This window comes from Capra hircus, chromosome 5, assembly GCF_001704415.2.
Source record: "Capra hircus breed San Clemente chromosome 5, ASM170441v1, whole genome shotgun sequence".
Taxonomy (NCBI): Eukaryota; Metazoa; Chordata; class Mammalia; order Artiodactyla; family Bovidae; genus Capra; species Capra hircus.
The window spans coordinates 30920595-30944988 of NC_030812.1; the positions used below are offsets into that span (position 1 = coordinate 30920595).

General features: G+C 40.2%; 1 pseudogene; it reads right to left on the minus strand.

The window, feature by feature from the left end:
* Nucleotides 293–22408, minus strand: LOC102171219 (annotated as a pseudogene).

Consider the following 24394-nt stretch of genomic DNA (forward strand, 5'->3'; position numbering starts at 1 on the left):
AATTAGGCTAAAACGCACTCTAATATTTTATAGGTTCAGGAAATAAAAACATGTTTTTACAGAGGAAAAAAACAACTTGCAAGTAGGCATTTTAAACATAAGTGTCTATAGCTATAAAATCTGTTCTTGGTAGCATTTATGTTTTGGGGGAGTCTCCCAGTCTTCAAAGGACAAAGCAGAGAGCAGAATCAGTGTAAGATGTCCACAGAGTTTGTAAGTAGAGGCTCTGAAGATTTGCAGCATCCTGATAAGATGCCTTCAGTTCCTTAACATTGCACAGAAATTATGTGATTTATGTTGTATATTTCTTGGTTCACTTACCAGTTATCCTGTCATTTTCTGCTCTATTGATCAAATACTGAATGTCTATACATTTGAGCAGAGGATCCACAGGGTTGCAGTCAGTCAAAAGAACAAACTGACAGCAAAACCTTTGAAATTGTCAAAGATACTCTGTTTGTCTTTAAGGATGTCCAGACAGATGATTCCTGGACTGTGGATGTTGCTGTTATAGGTTCTGGTGCAGAACATTGTATTATATTTTAAAAAAATTTTATTTATTTTTGACTGTATTGGACCTTCATTGCTGTGTTCTCTAGTTGCAGAGAGTGGAGTCTATTCTTTAGTAGTGTGTCAGCTTACTTTCTTGTGGTGCGTGGGCTTCTCATTGCAGCGGCTTCTTTTGTGGGGGAGCACAGAGCCTAGGGTACGCTGACTTCAGGAGTTGTGTCATGTGGACTCAGTGGTTGTGGCTCTTGGACTCTAGAGCACAGGCTCAATAATTCTGACACATGGGCTTATTTGCTCCAAGGCACATGGAATCCTCCCAGATCAGGGATCAATCACCAGTCTCTTGCATTGGCAGGCTGATTCTTTACCACTGAGGGAAAGCCACACATTGCTTTATTTAAAATAGATAACCCAAAATGACCTACTGTGTAGCACAGAGAACTCTACTCAATGCTCCGTAATAACCTAAATGGGAAAAGAGTTTGAAAAAGAAGAGATGAATGTATATGTATAACTGAATCACTTTGCTATACACTTGAAACTAGCCAAACATTTTAGCCAGCTTATATTCCAATATAAAATAAAAAAATTAAAAGAAATATTTGGTGTGGACAGTAAGATGAAAATGTGATATCCAGAAAGAACATATCACTTTCACATACAGAACCTGGTGGACCAAGTGTAGTCGATTTCCACTCATCAATGTTGTCTCCATTGGCCCAGCAAGTTAGGAGGGGAGAATCAAGGTTATTTCAGCTAGTTCCTTCTGAGTTCTTATGGTGCTAGTGGATAACTTAGCAGCGGTTTTGCTAGAGTGTGGTGCTTTTCTTCTCCTGGGTGGCAAAAATTTTTCTCACTTGTTTTTAGGCTTTGGAGTGGCTAGATTTCACCAGTCCGTGTCTGAATTAGCACGTCGGCCTGTGGCTCTCATCATGAGACATTCACCAGATTGGACATCTTGGAGAATTTATTTCTTGGAAAATTCTGCTGCCTGCTCAGCCCAGTCCCTGGATGCTATGGTTATTGGAGGAGGTGAGGAAGAGGTAGGGAAGGCAAACAGGAAGCCGAGGAAGTCCAGGCCAAGAGTGTGGGACATTGAAAGTTGGACGGAATTGTCTGCAATAAACATTTAATACATGTTTCCTCAAGAATTTATATGATAATATTTTAGAGAATTATACCTGGATGAATATATCTGGATCATAGTGTATCAGTTCAATTCAGTCGCTCAGTCGTGTCTGACTCTTTGTGACCCCATGAATCACAGCACGCCAGGCCTCCCTGTCCATCACCAACTCCTGGAGTTCACTCAAACTCACGTCCATCGAGTTGGTGATGCCATCCAGCCATCTCATCCTCTGTCGTCCCCTTCTCCTCCTGCCCCCAATCCCTCCCAGCATCAGAGTCTTTATATGTAGGTATAATTTGATCAAGTACTCATGCAATGGAGATGATGTAACTTTCACTATAATCCTTGTAAGTTTCTTTCATAAATAATTGTTAGCTAATATTTGGCCATCTATCAGGTATGGAATGCCATCTCTTTGCTGTTTTAACTTAATATTTTTTAGTTGCTATTGAGTTGAACATCTCTGTATACATTTAACAATTATGATTTATTATAGGATATTGAGTATTGGTCTCTGTGCTATACAATAGGACTTTGTTGTTTATCCATTCTCTGTATAATAATTTGCATCTGCTAGTCCCAAACTCCCAATCCAACCCTCACCCTCCACTTCTCCTAGGCAACCACAAGTCTTTTTTTTTAAATTAATTAATTTTTTAATTGAAGGATAATTGCTTTACAGAATTTTGTTGTTTTCTGTCAAACTTCAACATGAATCAGCCATAGGTACATATAACCTCTCCCTTTTGAACCTCCCTCCCATCTGCCTCCCCATCCCATCCCTCTAGCTAGGTTGATACAGAGCCCCTGTTTGAATTTCCTAAGCCATACAGCAAATTCCCATTGGCTATGTAATTTACATATGGTAATATAAGTTTCCATGTTACTCTTTCCATACATCTCACCCTCTCCTCCCCTCTCCTATGTCCATAAGTCTATTCTCTATGTCTGTTTCTCCATTGCTGCCCTTAAATAAATTCTTCAGTACCATTTTTATAGATTCCATATATATGCATTAGAATATGACATTTATTTTTCCTTTTCTGACTTACTTCACTCTGCATAATAGGTTGTAGGTTCATCCACCTCATTAGAATTGGCTCAAAGCCTTCCTTTTTATGGCTGAGCAATATTCCAGTGGGTATATGTACCACAACTTGTTTGTCCATTCATCTGTCAATGGACATCTAGGTTGCTTCCATTTACTAGCTATTATAAATAGTGCTGCAATGAACAATGGGACATGTGTCTTTTCAATTTTTGTTTCCTAGTTTTTAAAGGAATCTCTATACCACCTTCCATAGTGGCTGTGTCAATTTACATTCCCACCAGCAGTGCAAGAGCATTCCCTTTTCTTCACACCCTCTCCAGCATTTACTGTTTGTAGATTTTTGATGATGGCCATTCTGACCAGTGTGAGGTGATATCTCATTGAGTTTTTATCTGCATTTCACTAATGATGAGTGGTTCCAAATAGGAAAAGGAGTATGTCAAGGCTGTATATTGTCACCCTACTTATTTAATTTATATGCATAGTACATCATGAGAAATGCTGGGCTGGAGGAAGCACAAGCTGGAATCATAAATGCTGGGAGAAATATCAATAACCTCAGATATGCAGATGATACCACCCTTATGGCAGAAAGTGAAGAGGAGCCAAAGAGCCCCTTGATGAAAGTGAAAGAGGAGAGTGAAAAAGTTGGCTTAAAGCTCAGCATTCAGAAAACAAAGATCATGGCATCTGATTCCATCACTTCATGGGAAATAGATGGGGACACAGTAGAAACAGTGGCTGACTTTATTTTTCTGGGCTCCAAAATCACTGCAGATGATGACTGCAGCCATGAAATTAAAAGGCGCTTACTCCTTGGAAGAAAAGTTATGACCAACCTAGACAGCTGATTAAAAAGCAGAGACATTACTTTGTCAACAAAGGTCTGTCTAGTCAAGGCTATGGTTTTTCCAGTGGTCATATATGGATGTGAGAGTTGGACTGTGAAGAAAGCTGAGCGCTGAAGAATTAGTGCTTTTGAATTGTGGTGCTGGAGAAGGCTCTTGAGAGTCCCTTGGACTGCAAGGAGATCCAACCAGTCCATTCTGAAGGAGATCAGTCCTGGGTTTTCTTTGGAAGGAATGATGCTAAAGCTGAAACTCCAGTACTTTGGCCAGTCAGCTCTTCCAACGTGAAGAGCTGACTCATTGGAAAAGACTCTGATGCTGGGAGGGATTGGGGGCAGGAGGAGAAGGGGACGATAGAGGATGAGATGGCTGGATGGCATCACTGACTTGATGGACGTGAGTCTGAGTAAACTCTGGGAGTTGGTGATGGACAGGGAGGCCTGGCATGCTGCGATTCATGGGTTCGCAAAGAGTTGGACACGACTGAGTGACTGAACTGAACTGAACTGATATATTCTTTTCCATTGGTTCTATATATTTGTTTCCATATATTCATTTCAGAACAGCTGCTCTCAGCTGCTGTTCTGCATGCACTTCTGTGTCTGAAGGTGTATTCCTGATGTATCTTTGGAGAGAGAGATACTCCCCGTCCACCTACTCCTGCACCATCTTGTTCTCTCCACAAGTCTGTTTTCTGTGTCTGTGAGTCTGTTTCTCTTCCATATGTTCTTTCTCACATGACTTTTCTTTTTTAGGAGGAATATACTGTTTCATGTCCTTTGGTGTCACACTTAGAACCATGTGTGTATGCCAATTTTATGCACATATTTACTAATGCTTCATTTTGTACATTTCATCTTTAATCCATGTGGATTTCCCTTTCAAGTAACAAAAGTGCTATTTCAGATAAAAACAAAATAAAAAAGTCACCAGTTCCTCTTAAATATGTGGGCAGACACAAAAAACCACTTTTGTATAATTTGATTTATAGGAAACATTGAGAATATGTAAAGAAACAGAGAATGAAAGGGGATTAGGGGTTGCCAGGGGCTGGGGAAGGGAGGAATTGGGGACTGCATGCATCAGATAAAGGGTTTTATTTGGAAGAATAAAGTATTTTGAAACTAGACAGTGGTGATTGTTGTATAGTGTTGTGAATGTAGTTAATGGTCTAGAATTGCAAAATTAAAAAGGCTTAAATTTTATTATTTTATTCCTTTTTCACATTTACAAGTCTTTACCTAATATATTTTTATAAGTAAATTGTAGGCAAATACCATTTATTTTCTGCAGCACCTAGCTAGTTGCTCTGGGCATATTGACTCAGTTCAGTCAGTCAGTTCAGTCGCTCAGTCGTGTCCGACTCTGCGACCCCATGAATCGCAGCACGCCAGGCCTCCCTGTCCATCACCAACTCCCAGAGTTCACTCAGATTCACATTCATCGAGTCAGTGATGTAATGCAGCCATCTCATCCTCTGTCGTCCCCTTCTCCTCCTGCCCCCAATCCCTCCCAGCATCAAATTCTTTTCCAATGAGTCAACTCTTTGCATGAGGTGGCCAAAGTACTGGAGTTTCAGCTTTAGAATCATTCCTTCCAAAGAACACCCAGGATTGATCTTCAGAACGGACTCCTTGCAGTCCAAGGGACTCTCAAGAGTCTTCTCCAACACCACAGTTCAAAAGCATCAATTCTTCGGCGCTCAGCCTTCTTCACAGTCCAACTCCCACATCCAAACATGACTATTGGAAAAACCATAGCCTTGACTAGATGGACCTTAGTCGGCAAAGTAATGTCTCTGCTTTTGAATATGCTGTCTAGGTTGGTCATAACTTTTCTTCCAAGGAGTAAGCGTCTTTCAATTTCATGGCTGCAGTCATCATCTGCAGTGATTTTAGAGCCCCCCAAAATAAAGTCTGGCACTGTTTCCACTGTGTCCCCATCTATTTCCCATGAAGTGATGGGACCGGATGCCATGATCTTCATTTTCTGAATGTTGAGCTTTAAGCCAACTTTTTCACTCTCCTCTTTCACTTTCATCAAGAGGCTCTTTAGTTCCTCTTCACTTTCTGCCATAAGGGTGGTGTCATCTGCGTATCTGAGGTTATTGATATTTCTCCTGGAAATCTTGATTCCAGCTTGTTTCTTCCAGTCCAGCGTTTCTCATGATGTACTCTGCATATAAGTTAAATAAGCAGGGTGACAATATACAGCCTTGACATACTCCTTTTCCTATTTGGAACCAGTCTGTTGTTCCATGTCCAGTTCTAACTGTTGCTTCCTGGCCTGCATACAGATTTCTCAAGAGGCAGGTCAGGTGGTCTGATATTCCCATCTCTTTCAAAATTTTCCACAGTTTATTGTGATCCACACAATCAAAGGCTTTGGCATACTCAATAAAGCAGAAATAGATGTTTTTCTGGAACTCTCTTGCTTTTTCCATGATCCAGCAGATGTTGGCAATTTGATCTCTGGTTCCTCTGCCTTTTCTAAAATCAGCTTGAACATCAGGAAGTTCACGGTTCACGTATTGCTGAAGCCTGGCTTGGAGAATTTTGAGCATTACTTTACTAGCGTGTGAGATGAGTGCAATTGAGAGGTAGTTTGAGCATTCTTTGGCGTTGCCTTTCTTTGGGATTGGAATGAAAACTGACCTTTTCCATTCCTGTGGCCGCTGCTGAGTGTTCCAAATTTGCTGACATATTGAGTGCAGCACTTTCACAGCATCATCTTTCAGGATTTGAAATAGCTCAACTGGAATTCCATCACCTCCACTAACTTTGTTCGTAGTGATGCTTTCTAAGGCCCACTGGACTTCACATTCCAGGATGTCTGGCTCTAGATTAGTGGTCACACATCATGATTATCTGGGTCGTGAAGATCTTTTTTTACAGTTCTTCTGTGTATTCTTGCCACCTTTTCTTAATATCTTCTGCTTCTGTTAGGTCCATACCATTTTTGTCCTTTATTGAGCCCATCTTTGCATGAAATGTTCCCTTGGTATCTCTAATTTTCTTGAAGAGATCTCTAGTTTTTCCCATTCTGTTCTTTTCCTCTATTTCTTTGCATTGATCGCTGAAGATGGCTTTCTTATCTCTTCTTCCTATTCTGTGGAACTCTGCATTCAAATGCTTATATCTTTCCTTTTCTCCTTTGCTTTTCACTTCTCTTCTTTTCACAGCTATTTGTAAGGCCTCCCCAGACAGCCATTTTGTTTTTTTACCTTTCTTTTCCATGGGGATGGTCTTGATCCCTGTCTCCTGTACAATGTCAAGAACCTCATTCCATAGTTCATCAGGCACTCTATCTATCAGATCTAGGCCCTTAAATCTACTTCTCACTTCCACTGTATAATCATAAGGGATTTGATTTAGGTTATACCTGAATGGTCTAGCGGTTTCCTCTTCTTTCTTCAATTTCAGTCTGAATTTGGCAATAAGGAGTTCATGATCTGAGCCACAGTCAGCTCCTGGTCTTGTGTTTGTTGACTGTATAGAACTTCTCCATCATTCTCTGCAAGGTGTCTTTGACCTGGGTAACCAATCCCTGGAAAAGCGTTCTTTTTTTTTAAAAAAAAATTTATTGCTGGATTGATTTTTGGCTCTACTGGGTCTTCACTGTTGCTCAGGTTTTTCTCTAGTTGTAGTGAGTGTGGGCTACTTTCTAGTTTCTCTCTACACAGTAGCTTCTCATTGTGGTAGCTTCTCTTGTTACGGCTTTAGGGCACAGTAATGGCAGCATATGGACTTAGTCACGTCCAAGGAGTGGTGGCTGCATGGGCACAGGAAGGCCTAGAGGAGCCATCCCACGTTGAAGGTCAGGAAGGGCGGCAGAAGGAGATACCCCTCATCCAAGGTAAGGAGCAGTGGCTGTGCTTTGCTGGAGCAGCCGTGAAGAGATGCTCCACGCCCAAGGTAAGAGAAACCCAAGTAAGATGGTAGATGTTGCAAGAGGGCATCAGAGGGCAGACACACTGAAACCATACTCACAGAAAACTAGTCAATCCAATCACACTAGGACCACAGCCTTGTCTAACTCAATGAAACTAAGCCATGCCCGAGGGGCAACCCAGGGCAGGCGGGTCATGGTGGAGAGGTCTAACAGAATGTGGTCCACTGGAGAAGGGAATGGCAAACCACTTCAGTATTCTTGCCTTGAGAACCCCATGAACAGTATGAAAAGGCAAAATGATAGGATACTGAAAGAGGAACTCCCCAGGTCAGTAGGTGCCCGGTATGCCACTGGAGATCAGTGGAGAAATAACTCTAGAAAGAATGAAAGGATGGAGCCAAAGCAAAAACAATACCCAGCTGTGGATGTGAGTGGCGATAGAAGCAAGGTCCAATGCTGTAAAGAGCAATATTGCATAGGAACCTGGAATGTCAGGTCCATGAATCAAGGCAAATTGGAAGTGGTCAAACAAGAGATGGCAAGAGTGAATGTCGACATTCTAGGAATCAGCAAACTAAAATGGACTGGAATGGGTAAATTTAACTCAGATGACCATTATATCTACTGCTGCGGGCAGGAATCCCTCAGAAGAAATGGAGTAGCCATCATGGTCAACAAAAGAGTCCGAAATGCAGTACTTGGATGCAGTCTCATAAACGACAGAATGATCTCTGGTCATCTCCAAGGCAAACCATTCTATATCACGGTAATCTAAGTTTATGCCCCAACCAGTAATGCTGAAGAAGCTGAAGTTGAATGGTTCTATGAAGACCTACAAGACCTTTTAGAACTAACACCTAAAAAAGATATTCTTTTCATTATAGGGGACTGGAATGCAAAAGTAGGAAGTCAAGATACACCTGGAGTAACAGGCAAATTTGGCCTTGGAATGCAGAATGAAGCAGGGCAAAGACTAATAGAGTTTTGCCAAGAAAATGCACTGGTCATAGCAAACACCCTCTTCCAACAACACAAGAGAAGATTCTACACATGGGCATATTGACTACTGAAAATAAAATACAAATTTTAAGTGTTCATATGATTTTAGTGATATGAAATTGAGCAGAGGGTTATTTGAATTGCAGCAAACTTTACATTTGATAAGCCCTAGCTTCCCTGGTGGCTCAGAGGGTAAAGTGTCTGCCTGCAATGTGGGAGACCCGGGTTCAATCCCTGGGTTGGGAAGATCCCCTGGAGAAGGAAATGGCAACCCACTCCAGTATTCTTGCCTGGAGAATCCCATGGACAGAAGAGCCTGGTAGACTACAGTCCATGGGGTTGCAAAGAGTCTGACACGACTGAGCAACTTCACTTTCTTTCTTTTTCTTTTTTTCTGTTCACTTACTGAATTCTCTTGAGTTCATTGGTTTCATTGCCAGGGAATTGAGGTCACTTCCTGGGATCCCCTTCTCTGGGCTTACCACTTACATAAAACTCCTACCTCTGCACTGATGACTATTCACCCCCAACCCCGTGCATTGTCCGTGCACAGTGATACCAATACAACCCACTTCATGGTTTCAGGGAGGCCTGGGTGCAGTAAGGACCCCAACTCTAAAGACATAGCTGGGTTCAGACCCAGCTTCTTCTCATCAGTGATGTGTCCCTTGAGAAGCAACATGCCTCTCAGGGTCCCCAAGCTACCCATCTGCGCAATGAGGTCATTCTGGTGTCTACTTCCTAGGGAGACCATCAGGTGTATAGACTTATAAACACCTACATTGCCTGTAAAGCCCATAGGCTGGTATCACACATGGCTCATGGACAGACTTAGCAAAGGAGGGATTACATAAAGGGCTACTGTAGCACAGAACACAACTGCAACAAGCCTAGGGAAAGTCACTCACTCCCCTTCCTGCCTGTTTCCCAGTCCTTTGTGGGAGAGTTTAAATTAAATGAAATTCAGATATTGTCCTCTCTGGCCTACAGCCTTCCAGGTCCCCTTATTGTGTTTAGATTCGGATCTGAGTGTTTCATCTTGGCCTATGTGGTGGGCTGCCCCCATTGTAGCTCACAGGGTTCCTGGTTCCTGGTTACACATCCTTGTATAATCCCCACTGTTTTTAGTGGATGGACAATGAGATTGGGTTCTAACATGTGGACTGATTTATGAAAAGTCGGTGACTTCTACTCATTCCTCCTCTCTTGCTGTTTCTCAGTCTCTCTAACTCTGTCTTTGCCTCTCTCTGTCTTTTTTTTTAAACCTCTTTCTTTTCTGTGTGCATCAGATCAGTTCAGTCACTCAGTCATGTCAGACTCTTTGTGATCCCATGGACTGCAGCTCACCAGGCTTCTCTGTCCATCACCAACTCCCTGAGCTTGCTCAAATGCATGTCCGTTGAATTGGTGATGCCATCCAACCATCTCATCCTCTGTCATCCCCTTCTCCTCCCACCTTCAATCTTGCCCAACATCTTTTCCAATGAGTCAGTTCTTCGCATCAGGTGGCCAAAGTATTGGAGTTTCAGCTTCAACGTCAGTCCTTCCAATGAATATTCAGGACTGATTTCCTTTAGGATAGACTGGTTGGATCTCCTTGCAGTCCAAGGGACTCTCAACAGTCTTCTCCAACACCACAGTTCAAAAGCATCAATTCTTTGGCCCTCATCTTTCTTTATAGTCCAATTCTCACATCCAGACACGACCACTGCAAAAGCCATAGCTTTGACTAGATGGACCTTTGCTGGCAAAGTAATGTCTCTGCTTTTTAATCTGCTGTCTAGGTTGGTCATAACTTTTCTTCCAAGCAGCAAGCATCTTTTAATTTCATGGCTGTAGTCACCATCTGCAGTGATTTTGGAGTCCAGAAAATAAAAAGTCTCACTGTTTCCATTATTCCTCCACTTATTTGCCATGAAGTGATGGGACCAGATGCCATGATCTTTGTTTTTTAAATGCTGAGTTTTAAGCCAGCCTTTTCATTCTCCCCTTTCACTTCCATCAAGAAGGTCTTTAGTTCTTCTTTGCTTTCTGCCATAAGGGTGGTATCATCTGTATATCTGAGGTTATTGATATTTCTCCCAGCAATCTTGATTCCAGCTTGTGATTCACCAAGCCCAGGGTTTCACACAATGTACTCTGCATATAAGTTAAATAAGCAGGGTGACAATATGCAGTCTTGATGTACTCCTTTCCCAATCTGGAACCAGTCTGTTGTTCTATGTCCAGTTCTAACTGTTGCTTCTTGACCTGCATACCGATTTCTCAGGAGGCAGGTCAGGTGGTCTCCCATCTCTTGAGGGATTTTCCACAACTTATTGTGATCCACACAGTCAAAGGCTTTGGCATAGTCAATAAAGCATAAGCAGATGTTTTTCTGGAACTTTTTTCTTTTTCGATGATCCAGTGGATGTTGGCAATTTGATCTCTGGTTCCTCTGCCTTTTCTTAATCCACTTTGAACATCTGGAAGTTCATGGTTCATGTACTGTTGAAACCTGGCTTGGAGAATTTTGAGCATTTCTTTGCTAGAGTGTGAGATGAGTTTAGTTTTGTGATAGTTCGAACATTCTTTGGCATTGTCCTTTGGGATTGGAAAACTGACCTTTTCCAGTCATTTGGCCCTTGCTGAGTTTTCCAAATTTGCTGGCATATCGAGTGTAGCACTTTCACAGCATCATCTTTTAGGATTTGAAATAGCTCAACTGGAATTCCGTCACCTTCACTAGTTTTGTTCATAGTGATGCTGCCTAACTGGTATGAATTTTTTTTGTCACTTCCACTGTAAAATCGTTAGGGATTTGATTTAGGTCATACCTGAATGGTCTAGTGGTTTTCCCTACTCTCTTCAATTTAAGTCTGAATTTTGCAATAAGGAGTTCATGATCTGAGCCACAGTCAGCTCCCAGTCTTGTTTTTGCTGACTGTATAGAGCTTCTCCATCTTTGGCTGCAAAGAATATAATTAATCTGATTTTGGTGTTGACCATCTGGTGATATCCATGTGCAGAGTCTTCTCTTGTGTTGTTGGAACAGGGTGTTTGCTATGACCAGTGCGTTCTCTTGGCATAACTCTGTTAGCCTTTGCCCTGCTTCATTTTGTACTCCAAGTCCAAATTTGCCTGTTACTCCAGGTATGTCTTGATTTCCTACTTTTGCATTCCAGTCCCCTGTGATGAAAAGGACATCTTTTTTAGGTGTTAGTTCTAGAAGGTCTTGTAGGTCTTCATAGAATTGTTCAGTTTCAGCTTCTTCAGCATTACTTGTTGGGGCATAGACTTGGATTGCTGTGATATTCAATGGCTTGCCTTGGAAGTGAACAGAAATCATTCTTTCATTTTTGAGATTGCACCTAAGTGTTGGTGTTCACACTTGCCATCTCTTGTTAGACCACTTCTAATTTACCTTGATTCATGGACCTAATGTTCCAGATTCCTATGCAAAATTGTTCTTTACACCATCAGAGTTTACTTCCATCACCAGTCATATCCACAATCGGGCATTTTTTTCACTTTGGCTCTGTCTCTTTATTCCCTGTGGAGTTATTTCTTCACTCTTCTCCAGTAGTGTATTGGGCACCTACCAACCTGGGGAGTTAATCTTTCAGTGTGATATCTTTTTGCCTTTTCATACTGTTCATGGGGTTCTCAAGGTTTCATGAGGTTCATGGGGTTTCATATATATGTTTGCTACTTATATGTCTTTGGAGGAATGTCTATACAGATCTTTTGCCCATTTAAAAATCATGTATGCATGTATGAATCTGTATAGGTATCTATGTAGCTATTGAGTTGTGTGAATTTATTATATATTTCAGATATTAACCCTTACCAGGCATGTGGTTTGCAAATATTTTCTGTTATTCTATAAGTTGCCTTTTCATTTCATTGACTATTTCCTTTACTTTGCAGAAGCTTTTTAGTTTGATGCTGTCCCAGTTATTCCTGTTACTGCTTTTGTTGCCTGTACTTTTGGTGTCATATCAAAAAATCTTTGCCCAGGTCAAAATCAAGAAGTGTATTCTGTATGTTTTCTTCTATTAGTTTTATGGCTTCATGCCTTAAGTATTTAATTTGTTCTGAACTTTTCTCAGCTTTATTGAAATATAATTGACATATAACCTCATGTAAGTTTAAGGTATATAGTGTAATGATTTGGTCCATGTATATATTGCAGAATGTTTTACCACAATAAAGTTAGTTATCATAGCCTCTACCACACATAATCACCATTTTGTTCTTGATGTTGTTATAATGAAAGCATTAAAGCTCTACTCTCACAGTTACTTTCAAGTATACAATAAAGTATTGTTAACTGTAGTCACTATGTTCTACCCTAGAAACTCAGAACTTATTCATGTTATAACTGGAAGTTTGTACCCTTTGCCCAAAATACCCCCATTTACGTACCACTTAACCCCAGCAACCACCACTCTGAACTGTTTCTATGAGTTTGATGTCTTTAGAATCCACACAGAAATAAGATCATAACAGTGTTTGTCTCTCCCTTTCTAACTTATTTCACTTAGCATAATGCCCTCAAGGTCCATCCATGTTGTTATAAATGGCAGGATTTCCTTTTTTTTGTGGCTGAATAATATTCCATTGTATATATATAATTCTCTATATCCATTTTGAGTTGATTTTTTGTATTTGGTGTTCAAATACCTTCCCTGGTGGCTTCCCTGGTGGCTCAGATGGTAAGGAATCCTCCTGCAACGTAGGAGACCTGGGTTCAATCCCTGGGTCAGGAGGATCCCCTCTAGAGGGGGATGGCTACCCACTCCAGTATTCTTGCTTAGAGAATTCCATGGACAGAGGAGCCTGGTGGGGTATAGTCCATGGGGTTTCAAAGAGTCAGACACGACTGAGCAAGTCATTTATTATTATGAGATAATCATCCAAGTTTATTCTTCTGCATGTGAATACCCTTTCCCCCCCAGTATCATTTATAGAAGAGACTGTCCTTTCTCCAATGGGTATTTTTGGCTCCTTGTCAAATATTAGTTAATCATACCTGTGAGGGATTATTTTTTGATTCTGTCCCGTTGACCTGTGTGTCAGTTTTTATTCCGGTGTGTTAGTGTCTCAGTCATGTCTGACTCTTTGGGACCCCAGGGACTGTGGCCCACCGGGTTTCTCTGTCCATGAGATTTCGAGGCAGGAATACTGGGGTGGGTTGCCATTTCCTCCTCTAGGGGATTTTCCCAACCCAGGGATTGAGTCCGTGTCTTTTCCATATCCTGTATTAGCAGATGGGTTCTTTACCACTAATACTACCTGGGAAGCACCAAGGTCGGGCTTGATGCCAGTACCGTAATGTTTTGATTACTGTAGCTTTTCAATAAAGTCTGGAGTCAAGAAGTGTGATATCTGCAGTTTTATGTTTCTTTTTCAGGATTGCTTTGGCTATTTGAGATCTTTTGTGGTTCCATACAAATTTTAGTATTATCTGTTTAGTGAAAAATGCCATTGAAATGTTGTTAGAGAGTCCATTGAAACAGTAGACAACTTTAGGTAGTCTAGGTATTTTCAATATTAATTCTTCCTATCCAGTCATCATTTCATTTATTTGTATCTTCTTCAATTTCTTTCATCAGAGTCTTTTCTTTTTATTTGATGAGTTTATTTTTTTATTTTTATTTTTTAATACTATCTGCTTTTATTTATTTTATTTTATTTTTACTTTATTTTACTTTACAATACTGTATTGGTTTTGCCATACATTGATGGAATCCACCACGGGTGTATACAAGCTCCCAATCCTGAATCCCCCTCCCTCCTCCCACCCCATATCATCTCTCTGGATCATTTCTGTTATTCTTATATGCATCTTGAAATTTTCTATGATGTTGTAATTTTTATTTATTTTTAATATTAATTTATTTGTTTTAATTGGAGGCTATTTACTTTATAATATTCTATTGGTTTTGCCATACATTGACATTAATCCTCCATGGGTGTACATGTGTTCCCCATCCTGAAGCCCCCTCCCACCTCCCTCCCCATCCCATCCCTGTGGGTCATTCCGGTGCACCAGCCCCGAGCATCCTGTATCATGCATCGAACCTGGACTGGAGATTCATTTCACATATGATAATATACATGTTTCAATGCCATTCTCCCAAATCATCCCACCCTTGCCCTCTCCCACAGAGTCCAAAAGACTGTTCTATACTTCTGTGTCTCTTTTGCTGTCTCGCATACAGGGTTATCATTACCATCTTTCTAAATTCCATATATGTGCGTTAGTATACTCTATTGGTGTTTTTCTTTCTGGCTTGCTTCACTCTGTATGATAGACTCCAGTTTCATTCACCTCATTAGAACTGATTAAAATGTATTCTTTTTAATGGCTGAGTAATATTCCATTGTGTATATGTACCACAGCTTTCTTATCCATTCGTCTGCTGATGGACATCTAGATTGCTTACATGTCCTGGCTATTATAAACAGTGCTGCGATGAACATTGGGGTACATGTGTCTCTTTCCATTCTGGTTTCCTCAGTGTGTATACCCAGCAGTGGGACTGTTGGGTCATATGGCTGTTCTCTTTACAGTTTTTTTAAGGAATCTCCACACTGTTCTCCATAGTGGCTGTACTAGTTTGCATTCCCACCAACAGTGTAAGAGGGTTCCCTTTTCTCCACACCCTCTCCAGCATTTATTGCTTGTAGGCTTTTGGATAGCAGCCATTCTGACTGGCATGAAATGGTACCTCATTGTGGTTTTGATTTGCATTTCTCTGATAATGAGTGATGTTGAGCATCTTTTCATGTGTTTGTTAGCCATCTGTATGTCTTCTTTGGAGAAATGTCTATTTAGTTCTTTGGCCCATTTTTTGATTGGGTCATTTATTTTTCTGGAATTGAGCTGCATAAGTTGCTTGTATATTTTTGAGATTAGTTGTTTGTCAGTTGCTTCATTTGCTATTATTTTCTCCCATTCAGAAGGCTGTCTTTTCACCTTGCTTATATTCTCCTTTGTTGTGCAGAAGCTTTTAAGTTTAATTAGGTCCCATTTGTTTATTTTTGCTTTTATTTCCAGTATTCTGGGAGGTGGGTCATAGAGAATCCTGCTGTGATTTATGTCGGAGAGTGTTTTGCCTATGTTCTCCTCTAGGAGTTTTATAGTTTCTGGTCTTACATTTAGATCTTTAATCCATTTTGAGTTTATTTTTGTGTGGGGTGTTAGAAAGGGATCTAGTTTCATTCTTTTACAAGTGGTTGACCAGTTTTCCCAGCACCACTTGTTAAAGAGATTGTCTTTACTCCATTGTATATTCTTGCCTTCTTTGTCGAAGATAAGGTGTCCATAGGTGTGTGGATTTATTTCTGGGCTTTCTATTTTGTTCCATTGATCTATATTTCTGTCTTTGTGCCAGTACCATACTGTCTTGATGACTGTGGCTTTGTAGTAGAGCCTGAAGTCAGATAAGTTGATTCCTCCAGTTCCATTCTTCTTTCTCAAGATTTTTTTTGGAGACTTTTTGATGATGGCATTCTGACCAGTGTGAGGTGGTATCTCATTGTGGTTTTGATTTGCATTTCTCTAGTGATGAGTGATGAGCATCTTTTCATGTATTTGTTAGCCATCTGTATGTCTTCTTTGGAGAAATGTCTGTTGAGGTTTTTTCCCCACTTTTTGATTGGGTTTTTGTTTTTCCATCTTATTTTTGTGTATGGTATTAGAAAGTGTTCTAATTTCATTCTTTTACATGTACCTGTCCAGTTTTCCAAGCACCACTTATTGAAGAGGCTGTCTTTTCTCCTTTGGATATTATTGTCAAAAATAAGGTGCCTGTAGGTGTGTGGGCTTGTCTCTGGCCTCCTGTCCTGTTCCAGTGATAGATGTTTCTGTTTTTGTGCCCATACAGTACTGTCTTGATGACTATTACTTTGTAGTATAGTCTGAAGTCAAGAAGGTTAATTCTTCCAGCTCTGTTTTTCTTTCTCAATATAGCTTTGGCATTTGGGGAGTCTTTTATATTTCCATACAAATTGTGAACTTTTTTGTTCTAGTGTTGTGAAAAATGTCTTTGGTAATTTGATAGGGATTACAATGACTCTGTAGATTGCTTTGGGTAGTATAGTCATTTTCACAGTATTAATTCTTCCAATCCAGGAACATGGTATATCTCTCCATCTGTTTGTGTCTTTAATTTCTTTCATCAATGTCTTATAGTTTTCTTATAGGTCTTTTTCTCTTTAGGTAGGTTTGTTCCTAGGTATTTTATTATTTTTGTTGCAATGGTGAATGGCATTGTTTTTTTAGTTTCTCTTCCTGAGTTTTTATTTTAGTGTATAGGAATACAAGGGATTTCTGTGTATTAATTTTTCATCTTGTGACTTTACTAAATTCATTAATTCAGTTCAGTTCAGTCGCTCAGTCATGTCCGACTCTTTGTGACCCCATGAATCGCAGCACGCCAGGCCTCCCTGTCCATCACTATCTCCTGGAGTTCACTCAGACTCATGTCCATCGAGTCAGTGATGCCATCCAGCCATCTCATCCTCTGTCGCCCCCTTCTCCTTCTGCCCTCAATCCCTCCCAGCATCAGAGTCTTTCCAATGAGTCCACTCGTCGCATGAGGTGGCCAAAGTACTGGAGCTTCAGCTTTAGCATCAGTCCTTCCAAAGAAATCCCAGGATTGATCTCCTTCAGAATGGACTGGTTGGATCTCCTTGCAGTCCAAGGGACTCTCAAGAGTCTTCTCCAACACCACAGTTCAAAAGCATCAATTCTTCAGCACTCAGCCTTCTTCACAGTCCAACTCTCACATCCATACATGACCACAGGAAAAACCATAGCCTTGGCTAGACGGACCTTAGTCGGCAAAGTAATGTCTCTGCTTTTGAATATACTATCTAGATTGGTCATAACTTTTCTTCCAAGGAGTAAGCGTCTTTTAATTTCATGGCTGCAGTCACCATCTGCAGTGATTTTGGAGCCCCCCAAAATAAAGTCTGACACTGTTTCCACTGTTTCCTCATCTATTTCCCATGAAGTGATGGGACCGGATGCCATGATCTTCGTTTTCTGAATGTTGAGCTTTAAACCAACTTTTTCACTCTCCTCTTTCACTTTCATCAAGAAGCTTTTTAGTTCCTCTTCACTTTTTGCCATAAGGGTGGTATCATCTGCATATCTGAGGTTATTGATATTTCTCCCGGCAATCTTGATTCCAGCTTGTGTTTCTTCCAGCTCAGCGTTTCTCATGATGTACTCTGCATAGAAGTTAAATAAGCAGGGTGACAATATACAGCCTTGGCATACTCCTTTTCCTATTTGGAACCAGTCTGTTGTTCCATGTCCAGTTCTAACTGTGGCTTCCTGACCTGCATACTTTTGGTGGCCTTTTTAGGACTTTCTATAAATAGTATATGTCATCTGCAAAAAGTGAGGGTTTTACTTCTTTTCCAATCTGGATTCCTTTTGTTTCTTTTTCTTCTTTGATTGCTAGGACTTCCAAAACTATATTGAATAATAGTTTTGAGAATGGGCACCCTTGTCTTATTCCTGATTTTAGAGCAAATGCTTTCAGTTTTTAACATCAACAATAATGTTTCCTGTGGGTTTTCATATATGGCCTTTATTATGCTGAGGTAGGTTACCTCTCCACCATCATGTCCTTGTACAAGGTCCTCTGGGCACCCTCAGGAACCTGCTGTCTGTGGCTGTGTTCTTTGACATGTGAAATGTACAGCACCCTTGAGTGGTGCTGTAGCATCCACAGAGATGAAGGTTTAATATTCGGAGAAGACAATGGCACCCCAGTCCAGTACTCTTGCCTGGAAAATCCCATGGATGGAGGAGCCTGGTGGGCTGCAGTCCATGGGGTCGCTGAGGGTCGGACACGACTGAGCGACTTCACTTTCACGCATTGGAGAAGGAAATGGCAATCCACTCCAGTGTTCTTGCCTGGAGAATCCCTAGGATGGGGAGCCTGGTAGGCTGCCGTCTAAGGGGTTGCACAGAGTCGGACACGACTGAAGTGACTTAGCAGGTAGCAGGTTACCTCTATGCCCATTTTCTGTATAGTTTTCATCATAAATGGGTGTTGAGTTTTGTCAAAAGCTTTCTTTGCATCTATTGAGATGATCATATGGTTTTTACCTTTCAATTTGTTAATATGGTATATCACACTGATTTGCCTATATTGAAGAATCCTTGCATCCCTGGGATAAACCCCACTTGATCATGGTGTTTGATTCTTTTAATGTGTTGTTGGATTATGTTTGCTAGAATTATTGCCCTGGATATAGAAATGGAGAAAGTGAGTAAGGCTTGTGAATCCAATGAAAGAACAAGTGGGCAGACATTGAAGGTACAGACATGAAAAAGTGAAAATGTTAGTCACTTAGTCATATCTGACTCTTTGTGACCCCATGAACTGTAGCCTGCCAGTCTCCTCTGTCCAGGGAATTCTCCAGGTAAGAATACTGAAGTGAGTTGCCATTCGCTTATCCAGGGGATCTTCCTGACCCAGGTATTGAGCTCAGGTCTCCTGCATTGCAGGCAAATTCTTTACTGTCTGAGCCACCAGGGAAGCCCTCACAAACATGAGGGTTGCTAAAATGATGCGTCATGGTTTCAAGACAGAGAGAAATAGAATGAAGCTCTCATAGATTGATAGTGATGGATGGAATGAAGGGATGGACTGAAGAACTGGAATTTTTAGAAAGCAAGTGAAAAAGTGAGAAACCAGGAAGATTAAAACTGGAGATTAAAGAACAGTGGTGTTACCGTTCAGATGAGATGAATGATCATATCTTGAAGATCACCTAATTAGTACAAGGCTGAAATCATGTTGAGCAACAGTGGATAGAGTTAGTCATTATAGAAACGTGAAATCAGGTTATTGGATGACTTATCAACATTAATGCTGAAACTGGCTATTTGACGCTGGGAACTGAGGTTTACAGGAACACTGAGCCCCAGACCAAAGTGCAGTTCAAATGCGAAGGAAGGCTGAGAACAACTGGTAGAGAAAAACAGTGAAGGAGAAAAAGGGTGTGTTTTATGGGTGACCTCACAACTTCCGGGCTTAAGTGCACCAGAATTTTAGTAGCCTGACCTCTATTCTATGATGGGCCCATTTCCTGGGTATAAACAACTATAGTATCCAAGGCCCTTGGTCACAGTGACTAGTCTAAGAGTGATTAGACTTAACCAGCCTAAGTGCTTCCTTGGCAGTTTTTCTGTTCAAACTTCTCATTTCTCTATTTTAATTTCTTCTTCTTCATACATTAATATGGTCAAATCTTTTTCCCATTAAAATTTTTCTCACTTCGACACTATTTGTTATTGTTTTCCTCTTTCATTTTTTTTAATGCTAAATTCCTTGAGAGTGTGGTCTGAATTAACTGTTTTATTTTATATCTTCTTACTTTTTACTTGCTCTACACCCTGATGTCTGGCTTCCATCACCACGGCTGCCACTGATACTGCTTTTACAAATTTATGGAGAGAACATTTCATCGTATGAGGAACCATTCAGTTGGTATGGATGGTTCAGGAATAAATTGGCTCAAACCAGTTCTCTAGACAAATCAGTGTGAAAAGCCCCTTTGTTTAAATATGCATTTGCCTAAAATCTCTGGTGCCGAATTTAGATTTCCCATATGATGGGATGGTATCAGTCCCTCTGATGACATAACAGTTCTTTCTTAAAAATATCACTTTATTGAGGTATGATTCACATTGAAAAGTTCATACATATTTCATGTATACAACTTCATGAATTTTGTGATTAGTGTACACTTGTGAAACCGTCATGACAATCAATCAAATAAACATATCTATCACCTTTGAAAGTTTCATCCAGCCTTCCTTACTTTATTTTTTGAGATAAGTGCATCTAAAATAAGATCTACTCTCAGTGAACTTTTAAGTTACAGTACAATGTTGCTAACTGTAGGCACTATATTGGCAGTAACTTTTTGGACTTATTCACCTTCCGCGATAAAATTTTGTACACTTTGACCACTGTCTTCCTGTTTTCCCTTCCCTTCAGGCCTTGACAACCACTACTCTGCTCTCTGCTTCTATGAGTTTGCCTATTTTAGTTTCCTCAATTATGTGGGATCACATAGTCTGTTTCTGGCTTATTTCGCTTAGCATAATATCCTCCAGTTTTATCCATGTTGTCCCAGATGACAGAATTTCTTTCCTTTTTAAAGGAATAGATTCCATTATATGTAATATATTTATTATAATAAATATATATGTAATATGTGATTCATCATATGATCCAACTGGTCCATATGATCTAGCAGTCCTATACCTCTGGGTATATATTAACAGAATTAAATCAGGATCTTAAAGAGGTATCTGCACTTGCATGTTCAATGCAGTATTGATTACAATTGCTGAGACATGGAAACAACGTAAGTATTCAGCAAGGGATGGATAGGAAATGTGAGACACACACATGCCTATGAACTGTAATAGTATTCATTCTGTAGAAGAAGGAAATCCTACCATTTGTGACAACATGGATGGACCTTGAGGACATTATGCTAAATGAAATAAGCCAGACACAGAATGACAAGTTTTGCATGGTATTACTTACATGTGAAATCTAAAAAAGTCAGCTTGTAGTCAAGCAGAATGGTTGCCAGTGCCTAAGCGGTGGGGAAAATGGAGAGGTGTTGGTCAAAGGTAGTAAGGTCTATGCTGTGCAGGGTGATTAAGTTCTGGAGAGCTACTGTACAGCAAGCAACTGTAGTTAATGATATTGTATTGTACACTTGAAAGTTGCTAAGAGGTTAGAGCTCATGTTCACACACACACACACATACACACTAATAAATTATATGAGGTGATGGATGTGTTAACCTGATTATAGTAATCATTTCACAATGTATACTTCTCTAAGTACATCATATTACATCTTAAAGATACATAATTATTTGTCAAATATACCTCATGAAAGCTGGTAAAATTTTCAAAAAACAGCTGAGAGTTATTAATAATATGTTAAATAAATACTCAACTTTTTAACACATCAGGATATTATTTAATCCACACAACAAGCCTATGAGTAGAGAGTATTATCAATCCTATTTTATACATGAGCAAAGGACATGGAAAATCATGAGTTTTGGTTAAAGTATAAAACTGCTGCCTAATCCCAAATCACAAAGTCGTGTACTCAACTTTAACTGTAAACTGCACTGTAAACCCCTGACTCTGCTTAAATCAGAAAGTAACATGTTCTCCAGATGCTCCTTGAGGTGAATCAACAAGTAAGTTGTTATTCTTAATTTCACTCACTGAAATAATTTTCTTTGGGTCATCTATTGACATACCATGAAGTTCATCATCTTTGTCTCTTGGCCATAAATGCAGGATACCCCAGTATAATAACTTCTTACCTTTGCTTGATAGATTGTGTGTATTAATTAATTTTTAATCTACTATTTCAGGAGTGTAAAATTATAACTTTATTATTATTTTTAAAAATTTAAATTTATTTATTTTAATTGGAGGCAATTACTTTACAATATTGTATTGGTTTTGCCATACATCAACATAAATCTGCCACGGGTATACACATGTTCCCCATCCTGAACCCCCCTCCCACCTCCCTCCCCGTACCATTCCTCTGGGTAACTTTATGTTTTTATAGTTGATAATAATTTCTCTTTCAAGCTGCCATTTAAGTCTGATGCAGAAACTTATTCCAGCCACTTAATTATGAACTCAGGCAAAGTCAGTAAATTCTCAGTCATCTACAGATGACTCATCTAAAACTCATACATATTCATGATTTTCACCTTCGTGTGTTACCATGGGAAATGTTATACTTTGGGGCAGGCACCGGTTGGGGTGTTTGTGGCGGGGCATCTAGATCACAACAGTGGCTTCCTTAATCCTCCACAACTGACTCACCCCTTCTTGTCCTCAGGTATCTCTCTCTCCTTGGCAATCCATGTGGCTTGAATCACTCTCAGCCAGTTGCTGGCAATGCGGACCATGCTGAATCCTGTAGTTCAACTACTTCTTATTCTACTCATAGGATGCTTTGCTGGTCACTAGCTCTCTCACTGTAAGATGATATTCTTGTATCTCTAGCAGAAACACTGAAATCTTCATCTGTCCTCCCAGGCCTTTCTAACTCCAAAAGAAACTCAGGAGATTGTCTCCTACCTACTTATGTCTATGTGATTCATACTACCTTTTCTGGGCCATGGTGGTTGTGTCATTGTTTGTGGGAAAATTTCAAAGGGCTTACCATTTTCCTTAGCCACATACAAAGACAAGGCTCAACTCTTTATTGTCACATCGTCATACTTACTGAGAGAGATGACCTTTAATACCCATAAGCATGCAACACGCATGGTGCAGGGGTTGGATGGCAGAGCCCCACTTGCTCACAACTAGCTCCCCTGAATTTTCTTCTCTCTTGCCCAGTTTAGTCAGGGTGTGTATGCTTGCACTTTTTCAAATACTTTCATATCTTTTCAACTTCAAATCCAAGGATTTTTGTTGTTTTTGGTTTCTGATTCTTCAATGCATAGGCAGATGAACTTGGGTTACAATAAATAAAGCATAGCTTGGGAGAAAATACCCCAGTTCCATAGTACTTTCAATAACACTCTATAATTTCACAGATGTTTTTGAGTCTTGCCACTTGATCCTCTCACTAGCTCCATGATGGTGAATGGTCATATATTATACTCTCAAGTTGGTCTTCAGGGCTATTTACATAGAAGCTCATTTTCCTGACTAAACATCATGCTCTGACTTTTCTGTCTGTCATGTGTTAAAAATTGATATATCTTTTGCTTCTTCTAACCCACTTACAAAATTGTTTGAGGTAGCCCTGTCATCTTCTGTTTTTTTGATACACTATCTGTTCTCCACAACATTGCCCTTTCTGAAAGAGAAGAATTTTAAAACTGTTTTGGAATGGATACATCTATCTATCTATCTATCTATCTATCTATCTATCTATCTATCTATCTATGTATGGCTGAGTCCCTTTGCTGTTAACCTGAAACTATCACAACATTGTTAATCGGCTATACCTCATTCAAAAACTAAGATCATGGCATCAGTTCAGTTCCCTTCAGTTCAGTTGCTCAGTCATGTCTGTCTCTTTGCGATCTCATGAATCGCAGCACGCCAGGCCTCCCTGTCCATCACCAACTCCCGGAGTCCACTCAAACTCATGTCCATTGAGTCGATGATGCCATCCAACTATCTCATTCTCTGTCATCCCCTTCTCCTGCCCTCAATCTTCCCCAGCATCAGGGTCTTTTCAAATGAGTCAGCTCTTTGCATCAGGTGGCCAAAGTATTGGAGTTTCAGCTTCAACATCCATCCTTCCAATGAATACCCAGGAATGATCTCCTTTAGGATTGACTGGTTGGATCTCCTTGTAGTCCAAGGAACTCTCAAGAGTCTTCTCCAACACCACAGTTCAAAAGCATCAATTCTTTGTTGCTCAGCTTTCTTTATAGTCCAACTCTCACATCCATACATGACTACTGGAAAAAACGTAGCCTTGACTAGATGGACCTTGGCTGATAGATCATGGCATCTGGTCCCATCAAATCATGGTAAATAGGTGGGGAAAAAATGTAAACAGTGACAGACTTTATTTTCTTGGGTCCAAAATGACTGCAGATAATGACTGCAGCTATGAAATCAGAAGACTCTTGCTCTTTGGAAGAAATGCTATGACAAATCAGGGTATTAAAAAGCAGCAATATCACTTTGCTGGCAAAGGTTTGTATAGTCAAGCTATGTTTTTTTTTCCCCCCAGTAGTCATGTATGGATGTGAGAGTTGGACCAGAAAGAATGCAGAGCTTTGAAGATTTGATGCTTTCAAACTGTGGTGCTGGAGAAGGCTCTTGAGAATCCCTTTGACAGCAAGGAGATCAAACCAGTAAGTCTTAAAGGAAATCAACCCTGAATATTCATTGGAAGGATTAATGCTGAAGCTCCAGTACTTTGG